At 38.6% G+C, this 23,746-nt stretch overlaps 1 long non-coding RNA gene across 1 annotated transcript; it reads left to right on the forward strand.

Annotated features, from left to right (window-relative positions):
* The first annotated feature begins 170 nt into the window (after window positions 1-170).
* LOC116840945 lies at window positions 171-19,180 on the forward strand. Its single transcript, XR_004377453.1, has 4 exons — window positions 171-451; window positions 549-638; window positions 715-856; window positions 19,076-19,180. It is a non-coding gene; the product is annotated as an uncharacterized LOC116840945 (long non-coding RNA).
* Window positions 19,181-23,746: the final 4,566 nt, after the last annotated feature.

The raw sequence follows: 23,746 nt of genomic DNA on the forward strand, positions 1-23,746 counted from the left end.
GGTAATCAGCCCTCCTCTGGCCGAACCTTGACTGTAATGCCTCTCTAGCATGTCTCATCTTGTGCTGTGAGCGTGTATGGGTTGTGCGTGCGTCAATCGGTGTAGCAGTGTTTGCGTAGGTATGTGTGTCGTGTCGCTGCGCTTCTGTCATTCTACCGTTGAAGTTTGTCTACGGAGCATGGATCATCCGGTGCCTCGTGACAGTGTCGTGCTGCGCACATTGTAATCTGTTTGAGCAGTTTGCTGAGATTGTGCGGTGTACATGTATATACAAAATACATGTCGACTGTTGATCGGAAGTATGATGCTCAGTGCTTTGTGTTTTGTTAAGTGCAGTGCTCTGATTTTGTTGAGCGCATTGCTTGATAACCTGTCAAATCTGGCGCAGCAACGACGATATTGCTGCTGTTTTGCGATCAGCATATAAATATCAGGAGATAACACGTGGAAGGTAACTTGATTGTCGCACGTGATCGTTTTTGTATCTTACTCAACGACGTAACCTAAGACAAACCAAGTATCTCGTTACTAGAACGAGTTTGTTTCAGTTAAAATAAAATCAAAATACACATTTGATGGCGAATGATGTTCAATAAATATATAAGAAATGATAAAGGAGGCCACTATTTTGTCAAAACGTGAGTAAATACATGCGCTTGATTTGGTGTTGCTATTGACATGCTACATAACAAGTTTTTTGTAAAAAATACTTAGGCATCGATGTAAACTTCGGCAGTCTTCAACACATTGAAATTAGAAAAAAACTAGAGAGAGAATTTAAATTATGAAGACTTTATGCGACAAGCGTCGCGTAAAGTTTCTTATATCCGACGGCATCAATATATTGAACCTAAAGGTATGCGAATGTCTTAGTGACTAACTTTTACGATCTTAATTGTCGATGTCAATGATAACTAATTAAGGAACTCGACATTAGATTTTAATTAAGAGAAGGTACACCGTGTAAAGAATATCTATGACGATCACAAAACTCGTATAAGAACCGCATCGCATTCCACATTTATCTTGTCACAAACGAAAATTATGTGCAAGCACACTTACTTATAACGTTGTTTTCGATTAATCAACTCAGTTCTTCTAATCGGCTGTTCAGTTTAATAATATAAGGATAATATTCTGAAAAATTACTCATTGATACAAATAAACATACGCTTTATGATGCGCTTAATTTCTCTTGTGCTGATCGAATTTTGCTCTACTTATGCATGAAATAACAAATAAAATCTTAACGTAAAAAGAAAATAATCCGTTATATTGTCGATGGTTATCATGTCAACTTTCTATCATAATCCGGCTCAAAATTTGTTTTTTAATAGTAAACAAAGTGAAAATTGCGCTTTCAACAAAAGTTGTGCGTAACTTTTACCTTCAATTCGTGAAGAACCCAAATGCTTTATTTTCTGGGTAACTTCTATAGATGTTAAAAACTTTGGAGTAATATATATGTATTTTCTCAGCAATGTCTTAAGTTGCAAGTTATGGATTTTTGATAATATTCTTCAATTGCTCGTTAATGGATTCTGAATGTTCACGCGGTTTTCGGGGTTATTATTAACCGAATGGAGGTTTCGAATTAATGTCTTATTTATACGCTTGATTGCTGTTAGTCCGCTTGCCGATAATCTTTTTTTTCGAATACTGAATTAATCGTTTCAATTAATTATTTAAATAAAAGTTTCTTCTAGACTTTAGTAGACGAAAGTAGAGACATACGAAGACGTATATCAACAATAATACATCGAAAAGTAGAATATATGATTTCATTTTGTGTATAAGTGATACTTGCGTGTCACACAACGATTCCAAAAGCTATTCGGCACGGAAAACTACTAGCGACGTCTGATGAGATGCGACATTTATAGCTCACATACCGCTGTTGCGTCAAAAGAGATTTAATATGACTTAATAGTTGTTAAATATCGCCTCATATCTATAACTTTTATCATACACAAGAATGTTATTCAAATTCGAATTACTTCTATCGAACATGTACGAAACTACTGTAAAAGTCTTCTTCACGCTATATTTCTGGCAGATCCTTATGAGAAGTAAGGTAAAAGTACTAATTCTCGGACACGTAACTACTTCTGAACATTCTTATTGTTTTAGTTTTCAAGTATGAATATTTAAACTTTTAACACAGAGTGTATGCGCATACTCTATACTTATATATATATTTTATATTGAAAGTTTAAATATTTATATTTAAAAACTGAAACAATAAGAATCTCCAGCATTAGATACATGTCTGGGCATTGACACTTTTACCTTATTTTTCTTTCGACAAATTTGTTGGAATTGCTATCGATAAGTGATAATATCGTCAACTATTTCGAGTGAATTGTTGGCAAGTTGTGTGTGGTTCGCTATTCGCGCGGTTCAATTATGCAAACGGACGCTCGTGCATAGATATTACCAGCAGATACTTCATTGCATTAGCAAGAGTTTTGTGAACTGTCGGTTGCGTTGTACGCCATTCTACGTACGAGCTGACTCTAAGAACGTCTCGGCATCATTGGCATTCTCACACAGACGCACAAATACACCCGCGAGTCTTGCGTGCAGCCATCTTAGCGCACATTCACATGCGCGCAGCTTCACACATTCACCGTTCAGCATACGGTCCCCACAGTTTTGGTCTGTAGCTCCCCTCGCTACCGGTTAGGAAGGGAAGGCAGCCATTCGTGTAGCTTGAACCCAATCCAAAGGGCCCGATGCTACCGACGTCGATATTATGGCTCTTGGTTCATCGACGCACTTCTCAGCGCGATTTTTCAACACCAAAACTCTTCTACCAGAACGTTCAGATATCGTTGATATGTTGTATCAAACGTTTCCTCGATGACATTATAAGTCACGGCCGCCATCAGAGATTACGCTAGATCTTTTGCAGAAATGATCTAATCTCGAAAATCTTAACGACGAAATCGTTTCAATGAAGAACTTACGCGAGATACAAATCTCAATATCAATTGTGATCTTTATAAGATTCATGTCATGAACTTCCCAAAGGAGAATATTCAATGGGATACTTCGCATCACGCATCATAAGGTATTCTCGAGAGATCTGCTTGATCTTCTGAATTGGAATTAATACTTTTGTTTTATATTGATTTATTTGTAATAACAATATGCCGCTTGTCGTTTTCACGTTGAGTTTATGAAAGAAGCTGCATTCTCTTCAGAGATCTTCTCTTCAATAAACTTGTTCGCGCAAACATAGTACTTAATTGGCAAATTTTGTAGAAGAGATGTTAAAAGAGATCATAAGAAGTTATATACAAGTGCACGAATGTCGAGCATTCTGAGTCCTGCAGTCACATATCGGTTGAACGAAGGAAATTGTTGATACAGAGTTCAAATCCAAGACATACAGGCTGAAGCACTACGAATATCATGGAGGCAGATACTTTTTGGTCAGCGGCAGCAATTTCGCCAAAACCGTTTGGAGTCCTTTTCGGGTAAACGGTAAAGAGGGATCAAAATAGCCAGAGAAGGATAGAACGGGGGAAAGGGGGTGAGCGCAGAGGGTGGAGGGAAGAAGAGATTCGACAATCGTAACATCCGGGATCCGGCAAAATTAGGTGGGCGTGTTTCATCGTAGTTGGAAAAAAGATGCGGCGCGATTTACTCGATTCGTTACTTTGTTGAAAAATATTTTTTTTACATAAGTGTAACCGTTCTATATAAAATGATGTTTATGGGGGAACTTTCACGCACAGTGTTAAGTAATTTATTTATACGTATTAATTATTTTTGGCCCTAATTATATTTTGTGAAGTAAAATTATAGCAATAACATACATATAAGATTATTATCACCAACCATATTAACTGTACTAACTTATAATAGAAGAACTACACTAGGTTATAATATAAATATACTATAACAATAATAATATAAATATACTAACTTAACAATAATATAAACTTAATAATAATATAAATATACTAATTTAACAATAATAATATAAATATATTATAAATAGAAGAACCATATTTTGACTGATAACAGAACTTATAATAAAAGGTAGTTTTCTTACCATAATTTATAGCAATTATTTCTCTCTCTTTTTCTCTCTTTCTCTCTCTCTCTCTCTCTCTCTCTCTCTCTATGTAATTATAATTACAAATATAAAATATTTTTCCCTCAGTGTAAATATACATACAGTAAAGTATAAAATGTGGTTATTACATTTATCTTGATATATGAAAATATATAATTTTAATAGCTTCCGCCTGATACATTTTATACAATTTAAAAACCAGCATCTGCGATTACAATGACTTCAACGTCGGGCCACAATGTACAATGATTATGTGATGTGAAATGTTTATATCGTCGGCGGGTCTCCCTCGTGCTGTTCAGTTCTCTCGGTAAAGCACGGATAAATACAGTGGGAAACATATTATGATAAGAATCTTAAGAGACCGTATGTTTTATTAATGGCTCTCTCGCATGCGATCCGTGGCGAACATAGACGTGTATACCTTTTTTCTCCTCGTGCCTTCATGCAGTTTTAATTATTCCACGGAGTATGCGGATCGCGAGGTCGCGAGTACAAAAATGCAGAACTGAGATATTAAATAAGCGGGAAATTCAGTGAAATGCGTGCATTATTGTGGGAAAGATGAGCGTAGTACGGATGCATATCGACGCAATCGCCACATCTAATCATTTTCCGAGCGCTCATGTAACCATGACCATACGCGTGCCATCACGTATATCATTTGAGTTTCCATCTACTTAACAATAAGTATATGCCGCACTAAAGAAATAAAGAGAACGGCGCTCGTTATTGCTCCCGTTACGCTGACGTTCACATAACATTTGCTTAAACAGTGGATTGTTATGAAGTAATAACACTTCAAACATACAAAAGAGGGCTCGCTTTGACGTTTCAGGGACTATTTCGTTTTATACGCGGACTATTTCGTATATACGCGGACTTAGATTTTGTGCGATTGTATCGGACATGACTCGCTTTTAATCGCCTCATCATCGTTATTAGCGGAACCGCGTCACTTCTGCATTCCCCGCACGTTGCTTTATCACAAACGACACTAGCGCGAAATTATATCATAAAGATTATTGAAATGAGGAATTTGTTGCACGCCAAGCTGTGTGTCTACTGCTACCGAGGGCGATTCATCGAATTGACTCGCGCGATTGCAAGTGGAAAGGCCATAAAGCGTGTCCGACGTCAAAGTATTGGTTAACCGCATTCCCATTCCAGAAACGTGCGCGCCAGCCGAGCGTCGCGACGGCTGCAATCGTAAATAACATTTCAGCAATTAGCACATGCGACAGAGGGGCGTGTTCCGACCGTAAGGGGTGGCTGTGCTCCACGAATCATGCTTCGAATATAGGATTCACGTAATAAGGATTACGCCAGGGTATTACCGAGACCCCCAGCGGAATCTCACGAGCGTAACCTAGCCTGATCTACCCTCTCTGGCGATCTTGGTCGGACTTGACTCAATCATTTAGGAAGGTACGGGCGACAAGAAGCATAAAGGGATTAGCGTGCTCGGCTGAACTTTTCAAAAAAGTCATCTACACGAATGACATGTCTAAAGTTTTCGATAAATCTGCTCTCTTAAGATAAATCAGTAAATATATTTTTTTATTGAAAGGACTATTTTTTATTGAAAGGATATCTCATCGATGATTAGTGAATATTCATTGGGATTTTTCAGCTTAACTTTTCAAAAAAGTCATCTACACGAATGACATGTTTGAAGTTTTCGATAAATCTGCTCTCTTAAGATAAATCAGTAAATATATTTTTTATTGAAAGGATATCGATGATTAGTGAATATTTATTGGGATTTTTCAGTGAAAACAATATCATTTTACTACTCCGCTCTATTTTTCACTAATTTTGACAAGTATAAGTACAAGTCTCACTGCAAAATCTGCAAAATATTACACGAATTTTTTATACGTTATATCAAATCCAACTTTCTACATTCGTGATGATAGAATTAACAGTTTCCATATCCCTTGCATGCAATAACTGTCTATGTTTGCAAAAATAATGCATCAATAATGAAAATAGTCGTTACTATTAAGTAATCCTTTCAGCGAGATTTTATTGATTACATAATGCTAAATTAATAACTGGATTAGTTATAAATACAGTACTTTAGTGAAAAATACGCTGTACTTTAGAGAGTGGATTAATCAGTGAGATAGAAAAGAAGAAATTTTGAAATTACATTACTGAAAAGACATAATTATGAAGTACGTACATTTCTCTCGAGACAAGACGATTAAACGCCCATGGGAATCTTTGTCGGCACATTTATTCCGACTGTTTGCTGCACGATGGCGAAGGCAAACGAGAAGTCGGAGTGGAAAAATTCAAGGTGAAGAACCAGCGGGCGAATTAACTGTAATATACAAGCGGCATTTTCCAGTCTTTATTTACTCTCTTAATAAATATAAATCCTTGGCGATGCAAATATGAATCAAGAGCATGAATCCCGTCGAATAGAACCATCTTCTCAATGCTCCAATATAATGTCAAAAGCAGCAAAGTAGATCTTATTTATATACATGACGTCACATATTGTCATTATCGCGTAATTATGTTAAAATAACGTGTATCTTTTGATTATCTCTTCTTAAAATAACAGCATTTAGTTGTTAAATTACATCATCCAACAAACAGCCTTAATACAGCTATACCGGTATAATATTTAAAGTAGTTCGTAAAGTACCTGGAAACCAAATCGATATAAATATAAAAACCAGTTTCTCCGTGATTTAATTTACTGTAAACAACTTTAGAGGACCTTTTAAAATAACATTAGTATACATTATTGATACTTATCTCATATATTAAATGATATTCTATTCTAATTCAATGAGAAGTGAACAAACGCGTCGATAACAAGCATCATCGCGAGCAATAAACTTCATATCGTCATGTTCGTGTTAAATGCAGACGTCTGAAAATTTCACCTTCAACAACCTAACAAATTTGCTACGAGCTCACCGACGATCCTCGACTTCATATCAATTAACAATGCGGCAAGGTGCATTCATGAATTATTGAACGTACAACTTATCGGGTGCACAACCCCTTAACCTATAAATTCGACGCGTAACGACGCCACGGATTTTGCCCCACAGACGAAGTTGGACGCTGCGCGACAGGAAAGAGGGGCAGACACGACATAAAAGAAGGATCGAAAAGGCGCAACGTGGAATCATGAAAGTTCGCAAACTCGTGCGAACGACCGCTCGAACGCATGAAAAAGAAGTAAAAAGAAAGAAAAGAGAAAGGGAAAGAGGGAATGAGAGAAAGAAAGCGAGAAAGAGCGGGAGGAGAAAACGAGATGTTCTAAGATGGGCCACGAAGTGACGGAGAGAGAGGTGGCATTGGAAAGGTGGGAGCAGCGCAGAGGGTAAGGGAGGAAGGAACATGGCTCTAGAAAAGAGGGAAGGAGGCAAAAGTTTCGCTCGTAAAGCGAATGGAGGCAAAAAAGGAAAATTACATTAAGAAACTCGAGCGTAGTCGGTGTGATGGTACTCGGCTGCTGGTATGCAACATGGTGGGCTCTGAAGAACTGTATCTGTTTTCCTTGCTCTCTCTCTTTCTCTCTCGTTTCTGTTAGAACTCCTTCCCCAAGTTATTACAGCGACAATAAAAGAATAAACAGCAATGTAAGAGACAAGTATGTAATTAACTTAATATTGAACAAATCGTTTAATCACTGTTGCAAATAGCAATTATTCCTAAATTATACCTGCAAACTTTTCTGTTAAAATATTCGTAATACTTTACGTAATATTCGAATAGACATGAGAAATGAATCAATAGACCAAAATTTCGGTGGCCCGTGATGGAAACTAGAATAAACAAACATGTGACATGTCTTATCTTGTTTACGACTTGTCGTAGGTTAGGAGAATATGCAAATGATATGAGGAGAAGCCAATAGAGAAGAAAGAAATTATCTACATGCAAACTCAAGATATGTATTAGATCTGTGTAGGACGTAACAACAAGAAAAACCGACACGATGTGTAATATGTACACACACTACAAGAGCAATTGAAACACATTTGAAATGCCTGTAAGTTGCGGTCGTGGCTGCAATGGTCGAACAAAGAGGAAGTGCCGAAAAGAAGCTTATAACGTTCTTGCGGAGGTTCAAGCGCGAGATTAAACAAAGGAAGGAGAGTTCCGTAGCAGGGGGCAATGAATAGGGGAGGGAAGATGGCGCTAGCTCACCTCGCACGATAGTTAGTTTCGAGTACACGGGAATACACATAGACAGAGTAGAAGAAGAAGAAAGGGAAGGAATGAGAGAGAAAGACAGAAAGGAGAGAACACACACACACAGAGAGAGAGAGAGAGAGAGAGAGAGAGGGAGGATCGTCTGCATATAAAGTGGACGGGAAATGAACCGGGTTACGTTGAGTCGGTAGGTAAAAGCGTGTGTCGGTGCCTCTCTGCGAAGTTTGCCCGCCTTTTTACTTGGCGTACATTTCGTTTACATAGAGTACACGCTCGCGCTCACGCGCAAATGCGGTGTACACTACGTGTCGCGTACGTGTATACGCGCATATACGTATATACGAACGGGTGAGAGTAGGTAGAAGGTCGAAGCCTGGTTAAAAGCGCACAGGGTGCTCGCAATGGCAGGCGATTTTCAACTTTTGCTATCGCGTAGCCGAGAATGGAAAATGGAGAATCCCGTTGGCGAAATATACGCCTGAACTGAGCTCGTTTAGTTTAAAAGTTTTTCGAGGATCCCTCTTCGTAATCCTCTCTCTCTTTCTCTTCCTCTATTTCTCTCTCTCTCTCTCTCTCTCTCTCTTTCTCTCTCTTCCTTTCTCTTTCGTTTACTCTTTCCTCACGTCCCTTTCTCGTTCTCCGTTGTCGTTATTTCTATCAAGATCTCGGATAGCGACGAACGACATTGAACATGTTGCTACGTAGCTCAGTCGACAGATAAACGCCAGGATATACTCAATACGTTTTCCTGAAACAATCCTGAATATTCCTGCATCACTTTGCGCCGGTGGATGTAATAACGCGTCCGCGCGAACATAATTATCTCTTTGTTTCCGAGCGAGTGTTAGATGTTTTAATTTGCAAGTGAAATGCCATACGGATGTGACCGCCGCGGAGTTCAATTAGAGAGATTCGAGACACGGATGTTCCACATTCCTGCAGCGCCTGCCGTGCAGTTTTCCCAATGGAACTTAACAGTTGCACGTCCCGCGCGCAGCTCCGCAAATGGAAAACTTTTGTTCGCAGCTGTGACCAAACGTTCTTACGATCACCTAGGTGTAGATATATCGAGTATCTTTCTTGAAATGAATCTCATAACCGCCGAAATTTTTGATCAAGCTGACTCATAGCTGACCCGAATTTGCGTAATGAATAAAACTGATCGTTCTTCGTGTGCGAAGCAAGTTGCATTTAAATGAAATATTCAGCGTCATTTGAACGACGGGCGATTAATTATATTTGGGCCGCATGTAATTTCAATTGGCCCATATCGACGCCGCCGAATTCTCTGATCCGTAAAAGTCATCGTAAAAAATATAATTCCGTTAACGACAGGCGCAATACACGGGGCTGGTATGTCGAGAGGCAGAACTTCACGATCATCAAAAGTCAGGAAGCCCGATCGTAAATTTCTCTATGACGTTTATAGTCGGACACCTCGTGGCTGAAATTCTCGCTAGATGAGAATCTGAAACGTGCGATGATCGTTAATCTAATCGCTTGCGACGAATACGAATTGCGCCTTTAGCGTGATTTAGATCCTGTCAAGATAGGCTGCATTTGTTTTAATAATTTATGTCACGGAAAAGTGGCGCTACCGATGATTTTGAGTTTTTGGAACTTTGTAACTCGTTCCCAAATTGCAATAGGATTGTTGTGTTAAATAACGTTCAATCTTATCCTTGCAAAGTTATCTGTAAATTTAACCTATTCTGAATTCTGAAGTTAATCTTCTTAGTATAATTTTTTGCTCGCAGAAAAGATATCTTCATTGGAGACATAAAGTCTTCTTATCCTACATTAATCTATGAAATTAGTCATTATAAAGGGGAGAAAGAAGAATATATGTTTATATTTTATATAGTACTGTATTATTACTAAATGTTATCCAGATGCAATATTTGCCAATCATTGCACTATTGTTGCTGAATGTTATCCAAATGCAATATTAGCCAATTGATAGTTTCGATTAGATGTTATCCGAAGCGATATCAAATTCTTCAACAGTAAACTTCGAGGATTTTACACAATTAGCTTTATCTGAAGTTGGATGGTATTTGTGAACGACTATTTTTGGAATGTCATTGGAACTTGTCCATTCATTTAATCCTTTTCACGAGATCTTCACTGACAGAATACCAATAAAGATGCAATACAAACTGCAGAAACGACAATTCGTGGGGGATACAACAAATTGGCCGTAAAAATCCTTATGGCATTGATAATAACGATGGAACTCTTTGTAAGCGAGAACGACAAGTCGTGACAAGATTGAATCTCGTAAAAACTCGTAAAACTTTCGCGACGTAAGCACGATTGTGGAAATCGTGGATCTCTCTCTCTCTTTCTCTTCTCCCTCCTCCTCCTTCTCTTTTTCTTCCCTTCTTTTTCTGTTTTACTCTGTGTTAGTCATCGTTAGTTAAGATAATCTTCTGAATGTAGTCTTTGTATGTCCAACGTTTTGTCATCACTTCAAAGGACCCTCAAATAGTTAAAATTTATTAATGCGTACATATATGTATAGTTCTCGATTTAAGAACTCTTTCAATATGATATACAGCTGATCATAACAGTCTTTATTAAACCTACAATACAACACATACAATACATACGAGCACTTAGCTATACGGATCTCTTTACCATGAGATTGTCACGAATTCATTTAGCGTCTACCCAATCTCACTGGTCATGCATTCCGGGTCGTTTTTAGATTTAACCTACCCAAATATGCAAATTACCGTGGTACGTAGTCGAGCTACTTCGGAGATTCTTGGAGGAGAATGGGCGATTTGGTTCGCTTGTACTGGAAGGAGGAATATAATCCTCGCCTATGGGAGATTGTGGGCGGCCAAAATAAACGAGCAAAAAGGACACCAGGAATCCAGCCAAGCGTGTGCGCGCATACATATATGTAGCGATCCTTTATCGGCACCGATCAATATCCGCGGATATTAATAGAAGAATAAGTTGAAGCGAGAAATGATAGTAATCAATTATTGGCGGTGTCGATAGTATAAAATTGCATTCTCACATACTTTTCTAGTAAAATTATATGATAATACATATAATTTTACATATAATACATATAATACATATAATTTTACATATATTTTACATTACATATAACGATTATTATATAGTTAGCTATTACATCTTTATAGTAATGACATACTTTCTTTATAAACTTTCTTTCTTTCTTTACTAACATTCGTTTAAATTTCATGATTATTATGAAATACATTTATTCATATATAATATATTCATATCATGAATACATTTTCAAATATGCATATATAATGATAAACGAATTTTGATGTTTGTAAATTGAGCTAAAACGTACTAAATTAAAACATACAAACATTCTGCGAATAATTTAATCCTATAACCTATATGTCTACGTTGTACGTGCTATGAAAGTTTTTGGCTCGTGTCCCGACATTAATTCAATTGCATCGAGAATTCGAATCTTAACAAGCAAAATAGAGTCCAAAACAAATTGTCACTTCGTACAGATAAGCCATGTCGTCTCGGAGTTGCTTGCAAATTGAGAACAATTTACTATAAGGACTCGTAGTGCGTCCCGAAAAAAGGCCGACGTCACTTCAGAAAATACGCATTATAGTGCCTAATAATCGCGCGCGGGTTGAAAGCATGATGGCGGCACAAGGCGGGGCTCTCCGCGAATATTTCTGTCCGCGTAGGTAACTTCAGAGTAGGAGAGAAAGAGAGGTAGGAGAGAGAAGAGAGTAGTGAGTGGAGAGAAGGGAAGAGGCAAAGCGGACAGGAGGAGAACGGGAGGCCGACTGTAATCGTTCCTCGATTCAACCAGAAAGGGAATCCGACGTTCCAATTCCAGTCGTTCTCTCCTTCCTACTTTAATTAAAATCAGGAGTTGACGACCGGCCGGCGAGTCCTACCTTTTTAACAAAAACATGAAATGTCGTATCTTAATGTGACAGAATTGTTTTCGTTACCTCTATCGTGCGGGTACAGCGACGACGATTCCAGCTGATTTCGGAAAGTACAAAGATGTATCGCTTCAAGATGTTACTTTCAGTAACATTGCCACTTGTAATCACTTCGGAATGCGCAGTGTCGTGTACAAGTAGATAACGATCAACTCGCGAGTACCAACGTTCCATAAACTTTACGTTCATTTTACTTCTGCCTAATTTAGATTGTATTCGAAGTAACAATTAATGAAGCATTTACCTAAAAGTTCTCGTAATTAAGCAATTAAATGTTTAATGATTTATTGTTGGAAATGTAAAATATTATATACACAAGATTGTCAGAAACGAATAAACAATACATATATAGTGTGTGATTTCTAATAATTCTAAAGTGTTTAAAGATTGGAATAAGACTTACATCGGCAAGTTACATACGAACCCTTAAAAACAGCGATAATTCGCAATGCAATGCTATATGATAGCTAATTATCGGGATAGAAATTAAATAACAGATTAAGAGGTCTGGCGGCAAGTCGAGATATTCAGGATTATTAGTGGTTGATTCGGCACTGCTAAATAAAATCGAGTGGGTAAGGACAGGTCCACTTTTTGTATTCTGCAAAGTAACCTGTTCCTTTCTGGATTATCCGGCATCGCCCTGTAATTAAGTAACGGATAAAAATCGAAATTAACATCGGCTGTCTAATACCGGTTCCATCTGCGATTATATCGCGCCTATTAGTATTTAAAGGACTTTATCCTGGCAACTTCGGCGACTCTGCAATTTGATCTACTTGCGCACAATTCGAGGCAAAATTTTAGCCCTACTTTGGACCTGAACTTTCTAATATCTATATATTCTAAAGGGTCAGTGCACGTATAATACGCATAGAAAGTGAAATCTTATTTAGCTCCACGAAATAGCAGAAAGCGCACAAAATGTGACTTGTAGATTTCAAAGAAGACTTCTTGGCAAAGCTATTAGATTAAATAGGGTCAAAAGACGTTGATATAGGTTTCAGAATATCAAAATAAGTATTAAATATTAAGGTCGATAATAGAATCAAAATTTTGACTCAAAAACTTTTTTGTGTCTCTACACTTTCCCCCGTCTTTGCTTATGTTATCCTGATCTTTCGATTCTCTCGATCACGCGTTATTGCTTACATCAGTCGATTGGACGATCCCCAACTCTACGTCTCCGACGTTTGTCGGCGTCGTTAATTCTTATCTATATCCCTCTTCTAATTTTGGCTTACATAGTAAATCATTCGCTACGTTCGTCGTAAGAAAAAACAAATACCTAGATAATAAAAGCGCACGAACAAAATGAGGTGTATTAGCAGAACTCAAACTTTCTTCTAACCTGATATTGCAAAGTAATCGCGATCATAAACACATGTTCTAGAATATACATTACTATCTGTATATCTGTCGGGTGGGAGGTCAGTCAAAGAGAAAGAGAGAAGAGAGAGAGAGAAAAAGAGAGAGAACAGACTCCTAGAGACTCGGCAGAAATAAAGACGCGAGTATAGGTGTCGGGGGATGGACCATTCGCCGTGACCATCCTATGAAACCGAGTGCAGTCGAGGGTATAGTAGATACGTCCCTACCACTTTCAACAAGGGAGAAGTTTTATTGGGATAGAGGTTATAAGTGGAAGAGAGTGTGAAGAGGAACGTATGTGCTCCTTTAGTCGCGGTATAGGGAAAAATAATACGAAGGTGAGTACGCAGACAGCCAAATAGGTTCAGATATTAAAGGTTGCCATGAAACTAGCTGAAATGGGAAAGCTATATGACATCCGATCACCTGAGCTGATCGCAAATAATCACATTTCTAAGAATTCCAATAGCATCTCTCGTATCATTCGTTCTTTATTGTTTCGCTAATTACCTGCGTCTACCCATCTGTATTAATTTATTCGTGAAATATTTTCAGCTGTAAACATACCTTCCACGTATGTCATCATTTTCTTAAATTCTTTCAGATTAGTTACTCGCGCTCGACATTATTTTACTGTTGAACCGCCCGCGTGACTAGATTTATGTTGGCGCGACTACCCGCTGAGTGACGCGAGTGGTAACATTGGCGTATGTATTCGTCGGACGAATACATTTGTACCAAACTTTGAAAACTCTGAAAGATACTATTCGATAGCCATACTCCTTCGCCAGCCTTCTGAGAGAGCTTCATCCCGACGGCAACAATTTCCTGCATATTCGTTTTCTACTCATCACAACGTTTTAACAATTACTGTATGTCGTGCCAAATTACATAGCTATGAGTTGAGTAAAGGCTGGCTACAAAGATTTATAAACAAATATTCAAGCGTTGCATTATATATCATAATTTCTACATGTCTATGATTCGTGCAAACTGTAAATAACAATCTAATCCAAGATCATCATTCTTAAGCTCGGTATTTATAGTAAAGTTTTAGGTATAAACCGGGGATTATCCAGAATCAAAAATTGAAAAAGAATCTAAGTACTCATCTCTTATTGATTTTTATAAAACTGATTTTACTTTTCGTTTTGAACGAATAATCAGAGATTTGTAAATCTCGAATTGACAGACTATGAATATCGGCCTGAGATTCTGGTATGCAAGTATCTAAGTTTGCGAGCGAATGACGACCCTAGATCGTTTCGCGCGATTCTCAAATATCCTGTCTTAACTCCCCACAAAATATCTCTCCCTCATCGCTCTTCCTTTACTCCCGCTGCTACGAATCCCCCTTTCAAATTCGATGATACTAACGGATTATCTCGGCGAAGTAAGATAATAAGGAAGATAGCAATAATACGTTAAATTAATACGTCCCACAAATGAGCATCATGCTCGTTCAACAATTCCTTTGAAGCGTTGCACACGTGCTTACGAATGCGACCCGGCGGACAGAATAATCGCGCATAGTTTGAAAATGCCTTGCGCTCTGGCCCACGCATGCACTCTAGGAAAACCGGATACGTGTCCGGGGCGTAGCGCAGAAATAAGATATTATAATCCCGCACAGGCAACCGTAAATATCGTTGCGGCGACGCCAGCATTACGAAGCTGTAAAATCATAGAACATGTTACACCGAGGCGGCCTCGCGCACGTCGGTACGTCGCTTGGTACGTCGCCCGACGGATATTTTTATTTTTCTACATATTTTTTGCCACCCGGTGCTTTCTCGTCTTCTCTTTCTCTCCCCTCCCGTCTTGCTCCCACCTTCTCAAAATTCACGCATGAGTGCATCGTCTTCTCTCGAAAAAGTCTCTCCCTCATCGTTTAAATCAGAAAAAAATGTTTGCTACAGGTGGCGTCATACGATCACGGCACACTCGCGTGCACTTATGTGTGTGTGGCGATACACACTACTCTCGGTTTCTTTTGAGTAAGCTTTCTCTTGGTAAGAGAAGTATCGATCATAGTGAGATACAGGACATGTGATTGGATATAATAATATCTTCAACTTCATATAGTGAGGAAGACATATAAACTGTTGTATCTACTGCTACTAGTTCAGAATTCGAAATTTATCAGAATATTTCATTTGATCGCGATTGATCTCGGGCAAGTAACTTTGGATTCACAGTGTATACGTAATATCATAAAAATATCCAATTAGCATAATAGAGGGGATCACCAACGGCGTTATGTACTTTTTACTAACATCAAGCGATGTCAAGTTGTACCGCGAGTCAGCAGTGCCATGCATTTCCCAGCAATAAGTGCAGCCATACTTTCGCCGTAGACGTACGCGTGTACTGCGATATGAGGGAACATTATAATGCGCCCGGTCATCTCTATTCCACATAGCGTATCCTCGATACCTCCTCGCCTTTTTTGCCTCTATTCCGCCGTGAAATGAAAACGCGATGCATCCACACTGGTCGCTCGTCCCTTTCTCTCTTTTTCACGCTCTCCTTCTCTTTCTTTGCTCGCTCACCTTGTACTTCTCCCTCTTTCGACACCCTTCTCCTTCCTTCCGTTCATCCAAAGCTGGATACGTTCGCTGTTCCACCCCACCACCCTCCCACCCCAACTCTCTTTTCCGACGGTTTTTCTTCCCCTCTCCTATCCCAAACGCTTGAACCTCTCCTCGCCTCGCCCTACCAGCTCTTTCTCATCTGCTACACTGCCATCCCTTCCCCTTCTGTTCTTTTACCAACCGGGCCGCACGAGAATACATATTTTACAGGCATTCATGATGGCCGCCGCGCATCTGTACGAACTTGCCTGCCAGGCTACCTCTAGCCTGCCTCAGGCAGGCTCGCCCCTTTCGAGCCGGAGCAATACCGGCTCTGTCCAGCTAACCCTGCATTGTCTTCCTCTCTTCGGTTACGACCCGACGGCGTTCAGATGAGTTATAGGAGTGATTGATTCGTTCGGTTCTTATGTTCCATAGAACTATCAGATCGCTATCCTATTCGATAGCGCTATTGATATTCTGAAAGGGACCAATTGCGTAACAAGGGACATTATTCTCTACAAGATTTGAATCAAGTCAAGAATACCGAGTGTCCTAACTCTCAAAAGAAATGTGATTTGTGATGATACTCTTCCTGTGAATCAACGATATCCCAGTAGAAATTAGGTATTTCTACTGGAATTCTTTTTCTTGAAACTTTAGGAATACGTTCTACCTCATCTTGAGGATGAAAGAAGTCACATAAACATGAGTCCAGGGACTCTTCTTTTTTAATATTCATTATTTATGGTCTACACCTGCGTTTTGTGTTTATACCTGAACGCAAATAAAATAACCTTATAACGCCATGCGGCGCCTTTATTAGCGGCTTCGTCGTTGCCGTATGGAAAAGAGGACAGATCTGTATCCGCGCGAAACATGGCAAAAATTGCACCGTAATTACATAATAATGCCTCTTGCGCAGCCTTACGCGCGGCTGAAAGGAAAGCTACGGATAATAAGTAAACGTGTATGCTTTGTGGGCTAACTGCTCTTTTCCACTGAACGTTCTTTCGACCGGTTTGCTTACGAGCACCGCATGGTGGTCATTATTATAATTATCAAACCCGTTGGTATACATCCCATTGTCCATTATCCTAGCACAGCCTTTATCCCGTCCTGCTCGCGCCTCGGTGTCTTCGAATAACCTCTCGCTCGCTCTTCGACTTTACGACGGTTCACCGAGAGATGCGTGCGAAGTTATTGCCAGCGATTTTAGTGTACCCACGTTGCTTATGACTACATCGACTCCCGTAGGCATAAGTCGGCTCTTCGTTGAAACCTCGACGGAGGATCGAGTTTTCTGCCGGTGGCCTCGCTCTCGTTTCTTTTTTCACGAGATCCGAACGATTAAGTTCGGATTTTCATGGTGGCGTCCTACAACCGCGCTTCTTTATGCGGTATCGCTTAACTAGATACCACGGAATTCCTTTGCATATATTAGGATCTCAGTCGCGAGGTATGCATTGGCGTAGGCATCAGGCAAAAGCACGAACTCGGTAAAATGGTGAAATTAGAAAAGGTTAATATACTCGGAATGATTTTCTTGTTTTAAATAAATCATTATGTTTTAAATGCCTTTATATGATATCCTAAACTTGACAGATTCTCGATTCATAAAACATGATAGAAGACACCGTTCCTAAAATAATTGATCTCGGTCTTAGACAGAGTAAAATAATACAAAATATTTTCGATTGTTTCAGTATATCAAGTTTTGATTGCTCTTACTACTTTTTTTACGTGATAAGATCATTTATGGTGCATATTCGTATTCCATGTTTAATGATTCTTCTTGTTGTTGTCTGCATCATTGAAATAAATAATTTGTTACATTGTAATACTGGGTGATACTGGACGACATGAACGAAATATCATAATATACGATTTCAAATATTTTAAATAGAATTAAGATTTTCAATTACACAAATACGCCACTTAATGAAGATGTCAATGACCTGTTCTACGTCTCCACATATGTAAAATTTGTCTTTTTAATAAATAATGATTGAATCTATCATTAATCAATCTGAAATCAAAAAGATATATAACAAGTAATAAATTAGTGTCTCATGAATGGAAATCCAAGTCTCAAGATTATATATGATTTCTTCTAAAGAATATTAGAGATTCATGAAATTATAATTATTCGTCAAATAATTATTGAATATAAATATCAACTTTAGTTTCTTTGAATGAAGGTTGAATTTTTTCTCACTAATTTGCTTACTACTGATTCAGTATATGTCAAGGTAAACGCATGTATGTGTACGGTATCCAAGATCTGTAAATAAATATTTTGGACTCTGTCGTAGAGATGGCAGCACCTAGCAAGATGTTGTATATGAAATTCAATACTTGGAATTGCTAAAATCCATATAAATTTTCTTAGGACAAAATTTAATAGATTTTGAAGCTAATTTTATAAATAAAATTCAATAGTTGCATAGAAATTTCGAATTTGTATTATATTTTTATATTTTCGATCAACTTAACTTATAACAGAATTATCATTTTCTGCAAATTTTAACAATAAATCTTTAGCTATAAAACGTTAAAGCTAAAAATACATCGTGAGCAAAGTATTAGCAATATATTGATAGAGAGTTTAGTATCAGATCCGCTCAAAACTGTAGCAAATCCGACATTAATTGTATTTTCACATTAACCTTATGTTCAACATGGTCTGACAACAGACTAGTGATAGTAAACCAACAGAGCTTGCATGTTACTAATAAAATTTGTAGCAGACACTTTGTAAACTCTAATTTTACAGATTCTTTTGCTCTAACTTTTGTTCTACATTTTCGATAATTTACTGCTAGCTACAATGCCTGTCACTTGTTATTTCTATATACATATATATCTCTTTATTATTGTACTTCTTACAGGTTAAGCAGTTATAGCAGCAGTGTTGCCGTCGCCTCTCGTCTCTTGTCTCCTATACTATGTGGTGTTCAATACATAATACGTATTTTTCTTTATATTGTATACTAGTATAATAAAACTATTATTATCGTTATTATTATCATTATGTTCTTAAATGGGCCTGCTTAGTGACCTCATTATTATTGTTCTTACTGCTATTCTTGTTGTTTAGTTATAGAAGTACATTTTATTTTTAAAAAACATATTTTCTTTTGTCTTTGTATTTGTATTTATCTTTCCTTTTCGTTACTGTCAAGCTTTATGTCAAGCTAATGTACGATTACGCATTATAACGGTTACATTATATTTTTTAAATTTAATTTGAGAGACATACACATATTTATTATTAATAATAGCTGCTCTCTCTACCACAAAAATCTTGACTTACTGCGCTTTATATGTCTGCAGATTCTGTTCGGCGTAAGCAGTCCATTCTCAGGAATTTACAATACTGGGCAAAATTACTCGTCGAAATAATAATTCTCGCCACCACCATGTTTTATAGGAAACTCATAAGGTCATAACCTTACTTGCACAGTGAACAAAGAGTAGGCCCAAATGGTACCCACGAGGGAACAAGGAAAAAACGCAAAAACACAGAAGATGAGACTAAAGTACAGGAAGAAGATCGCACTACGTTTATCGCCTCTCTGTTTCTTTCTTTTACGAAACAGAACGTTGCCCAATAAAAACGTCACGATTCAGGGGCGAAGAGTTTCTATATGTACACCGCCTGGTGGCGCCAGGCTACACCATGCTTGACCCAGGAGGGTAGCATGAAGCTCACGCTCATACTCACACACGCTCATCGAGTAGTGGGGAGACCATGGAGCAAGACGATATATCGCACACAGAGACGCGGCGAAATCAAATCGACGCTGGCTCACAACGAAGGAAGGGCGACAGCAGCAGAACTAAGCTTCACGAAAAACAGAGAGGACGCTATATGGTGAGATCGAAAGACAGAAAGAGAGAGAATAGGCGAATAGGGGCAGAGAGAGAGAAAGAGAGAGTGAGTGAGGGGAAGGGAAAAAGAGGGGGATGGAGAGAGAAGGAAAGAGACAGCGAGAGAGGGAGAGAGAAAGGGGTAGGGAACTTGCGAGAGAAAGATAGGTATACTCAGTAGGATAGATGAAGAGAACGCGAGAGGTAGACAGAATAGGTGAACAAGAGACAGAGAAAGGTCGACCCTGATAAGAATGAAGAAGATAGAACTATCGAGAGAGGAAACAGTGGAGGAACAAAGACAATAAATATGAGAGGAAGAGAGAAAGAAGAAGAACGAGATATACAGAAAGAGAGAAACAGACAGACCAAACATGGAGGGAGAAAGAGGAGTTCTCGGGTGCAACGAGAAAGACAAAGAGGGGAAATTTAACGGAGAGAGAGAGAGAGAGAGACAGGCTGAGTCAGAAAAGGGAAGAGAGACAGATTGAGAGGGGTTGGTCGACCCTGCGCGTTATCAAGAGCCGCCCCTCCCGGTTGCCCCTATAACCACCCCGACTTTATATACCCCCCATGCATCCAAAGAGTACATGCATTCGTGTGTGCGGTGGTGAAAACCCACACAACGTTGACGTGGCTCGTACCTAGACGCAGCTAGGCGCAGAGCGACGCCGCATGGCGTCGGCGTCGCGGGGTCGGCCCGGCATCGTCGGCCAACCGCCGCCAGAAGAAGCCGTTTCTCCGTGGCTCGTAGCGCGATCTTGGGACTACAGGAGCACGGTTCAACTACCGGCCACGAAGAGACGAAGAGATCGGATTCTCGCGAGTGACGTGCAATATCGGAGCGCCGCGACGTCCACAGTCGTCCGCAAGACGCTCCGCGATCATCTGCAGACTAAAGACGCCTCTCTCTTCAGCTGCACCTTGGCTCTTCTGATCATCTGAGGCACAAGCGGCTCACGTCTAATAGTCTCTTTTTGCTTCTTCCCTTTCTTAATTTTTCTTCCCCGACCATGTACTCTCGCCTATCCTATTCGTCTCTTGCTCTCTTCCTCCTCCGTTTTTGTCTCGTACGGTCCACTCGTCTCCCTTTCTCTTCGATGTATCGAGCGCTCTCTCGTTTGCGCTAAGCCACTACTCGGCGAATCAGCGAACGAAACAAACTGAACACATCCACCGTGAACGTCACTCGCAGCATGTAGACCGGACAGAGCTGTCATTCGTACGTTGGGGACGGGATCGGAGTGCCTTTTGTGATTGACAACCCGGCCTGCATTATCCCCCAAAACCTTTAGTGTGCGGTGCTCTATACATATATCAGAGAGATCCTACGTCAGGTTTCACATATCGGTTGATTTCAGTTGGCTATCACAATAATGGGAAACATTCGCGATGATGATGCCTTAAAGAGTGATCTGGCTGGAGAGACATTAAGGAGGAATGGTGTCCAGCAATAAATCATATCAGGTCAGTATACTTTGCCCAATATTTGTTTCAGTTTAAAAATACTTGTAGATTGTTGTCGCGAAGTTCGCGCGTAAGCATATATACAGCAACTGGGACTGCGAGTGCACAGATATTGATCGATTGTCACACGGGATACTTACATTTCAATGGGAGATTCTTGCGGTGGCCCAAATAGCAGGCAACCAGTCTGACATCACAGCACGTTGGGCTTCGAAGTTTCATGGACTTTCGGTGACCGTGGTTTTATCGTGTAAACGATGAAGTTTTATGGCCGATTAATCACCGTCCTCCCCTCTTCTTTCGCGTGAAATTCTTTTAGAAACGCATTAAATAAATCTCCGATCTATCGTCCCCAAACCGCTGAGGTGAAACCTTTGAGTTACCCACATTCTTTAACAGTCAACTTCCAATATTCGTTACTAACTCATATGTTATTTATGTGTGTCCGCAGGCAAAGCTGAAATATAGGCATGGAAAGCAGAACTCGCACGGACCGCTGATGCTTAGGACGCATTTCAAGGAGTATTTTCAATTGAATTTAACCACCGGGTCTCTCGTGTTCCGTCCTGATTATGAGCCAATGACACATATTAAGGAGTATATCGTCTCAGTCTACACTTAACATTCAGCTAGACCTTACTTTAAATTATCCGTGGTAAGAATAATGTAACTATGGACTATTTTGTGATATCTTCTTACGTAATTTGATCAGATATTAACTGAAGTTTTACCTGAATTATAGAAAAATATTAACGATCGAGGTTGTCAGCAGCATCGTGCCAGCAGTTCCGGACAATGAAACATTAGACTACTAACACGCAATGCAAGACAGCCGTCGATCTCTCATCAACCTTGGGCATCCTTCGCAGAAGCAACCACTGGTGAGACGACGTGTATCCGATGAGGAATGTGAAACCCCCTGTACGTATACTGAATGTATCCTGAGTGTATTCCTGTCCGGTATACCTTCAGTATACGTAACAGGAGGCTACACCGAACAACGTTGGACCTCTTCATCGACGCAATTTCCCAAATATCAATAATCTTCGTGTTGTAGAGTGTAAAATTAAAAGAAAACACAGACAAGGCTATAAATAGGCGTGATTAGAATAATAAAGCAGCATGTTTACCTATAACCAGAGAGAGACGGAGAGAAAAAGAAGGTGTACCTGGAATATAATTACACAGTAACATGATAACACGTTAATATAATGTATGATTATATGTTAAAGACAGATAATCGGTAAAATAAATGTCGACAATATCATACGTAACATATATATGTTAATTTATTAACTACACAAAATTCGTAAATAAAATAAACATATGTATACAATAAAATAACTTTTATTCTCATATATTTAAGGTATAGTAAATAATGCCGATACATTTAAGATATGATAACTAATGTAGTACGTATTCAATGTATGCTTATATTGTCCGTATTAGATTAAATTGTGTGTCTATAATCGAACAGTTGCGATATATGGAACATGGTGTAAGCAAATGTCCAACTATGTCATAGTAATAAATTTTACGTTTTCTAAAATGATTCTGCACTATACGGGTAACGCCAATTTGTTGGCATTAAACAGTTTGCAATCTAGAGTACAGTCTTACAGCGCGTATGTAAAAGTTAATTTTTCTTTCATATAATAACGAGTTAGCATTATTGTTGAACCTACCCAGAAAAAAATAGTTTAGTATAAATACACGTGACTTATACACTGCAGATTCCGATCGTGACTAAGAAATGAACTGCATAACATTTCAAATAAAATAAGAATAAATTTATCATTATTCTTTCTCTTCAATTAACTCTTACTCATAAATTAAAAATATTGGTTTGTGTATACAATAATTAATATATCTTTAGAACTCGTAACGCAATAATAATAGTCTTTTTTCACACTTTAGATGATATATGACAAGTCGGATAAAATGGAAATATAATTACAGTTTATAATAAATACAATTTATAGTAAAAATACATGAGAAACCCCAATGAAGATTTAATTTCTTATATTAGCTGTTTTCTTATACGCATAAAATATATATTTTTAAGTACTTGTAGTATACGTTACAAAGTTTAAAGTAAGTTCTAAAATACATTATTCATAATTTCAAAAGTCATACTAATAAGTAATGCTAATTAATGATAATGATACAATTCATTAATATAAAAAATACATTTAATAATTAAATACGCTGACAGTAAGATT

The sequence above is a fragment of the Odontomachus brunneus genome, unplaced genomic scaffold, assembly GCF_010583005.1.
Source record: "Odontomachus brunneus isolate Ranch 3 - 2012 unplaced genomic scaffold, Obru_v1 Obru_scaffold_013, whole genome shotgun sequence".
NCBI classification, from domain to species: domain Eukaryota; kingdom Metazoa; phylum Arthropoda; class Insecta; order Hymenoptera; family Formicidae; genus Odontomachus; species Odontomachus brunneus.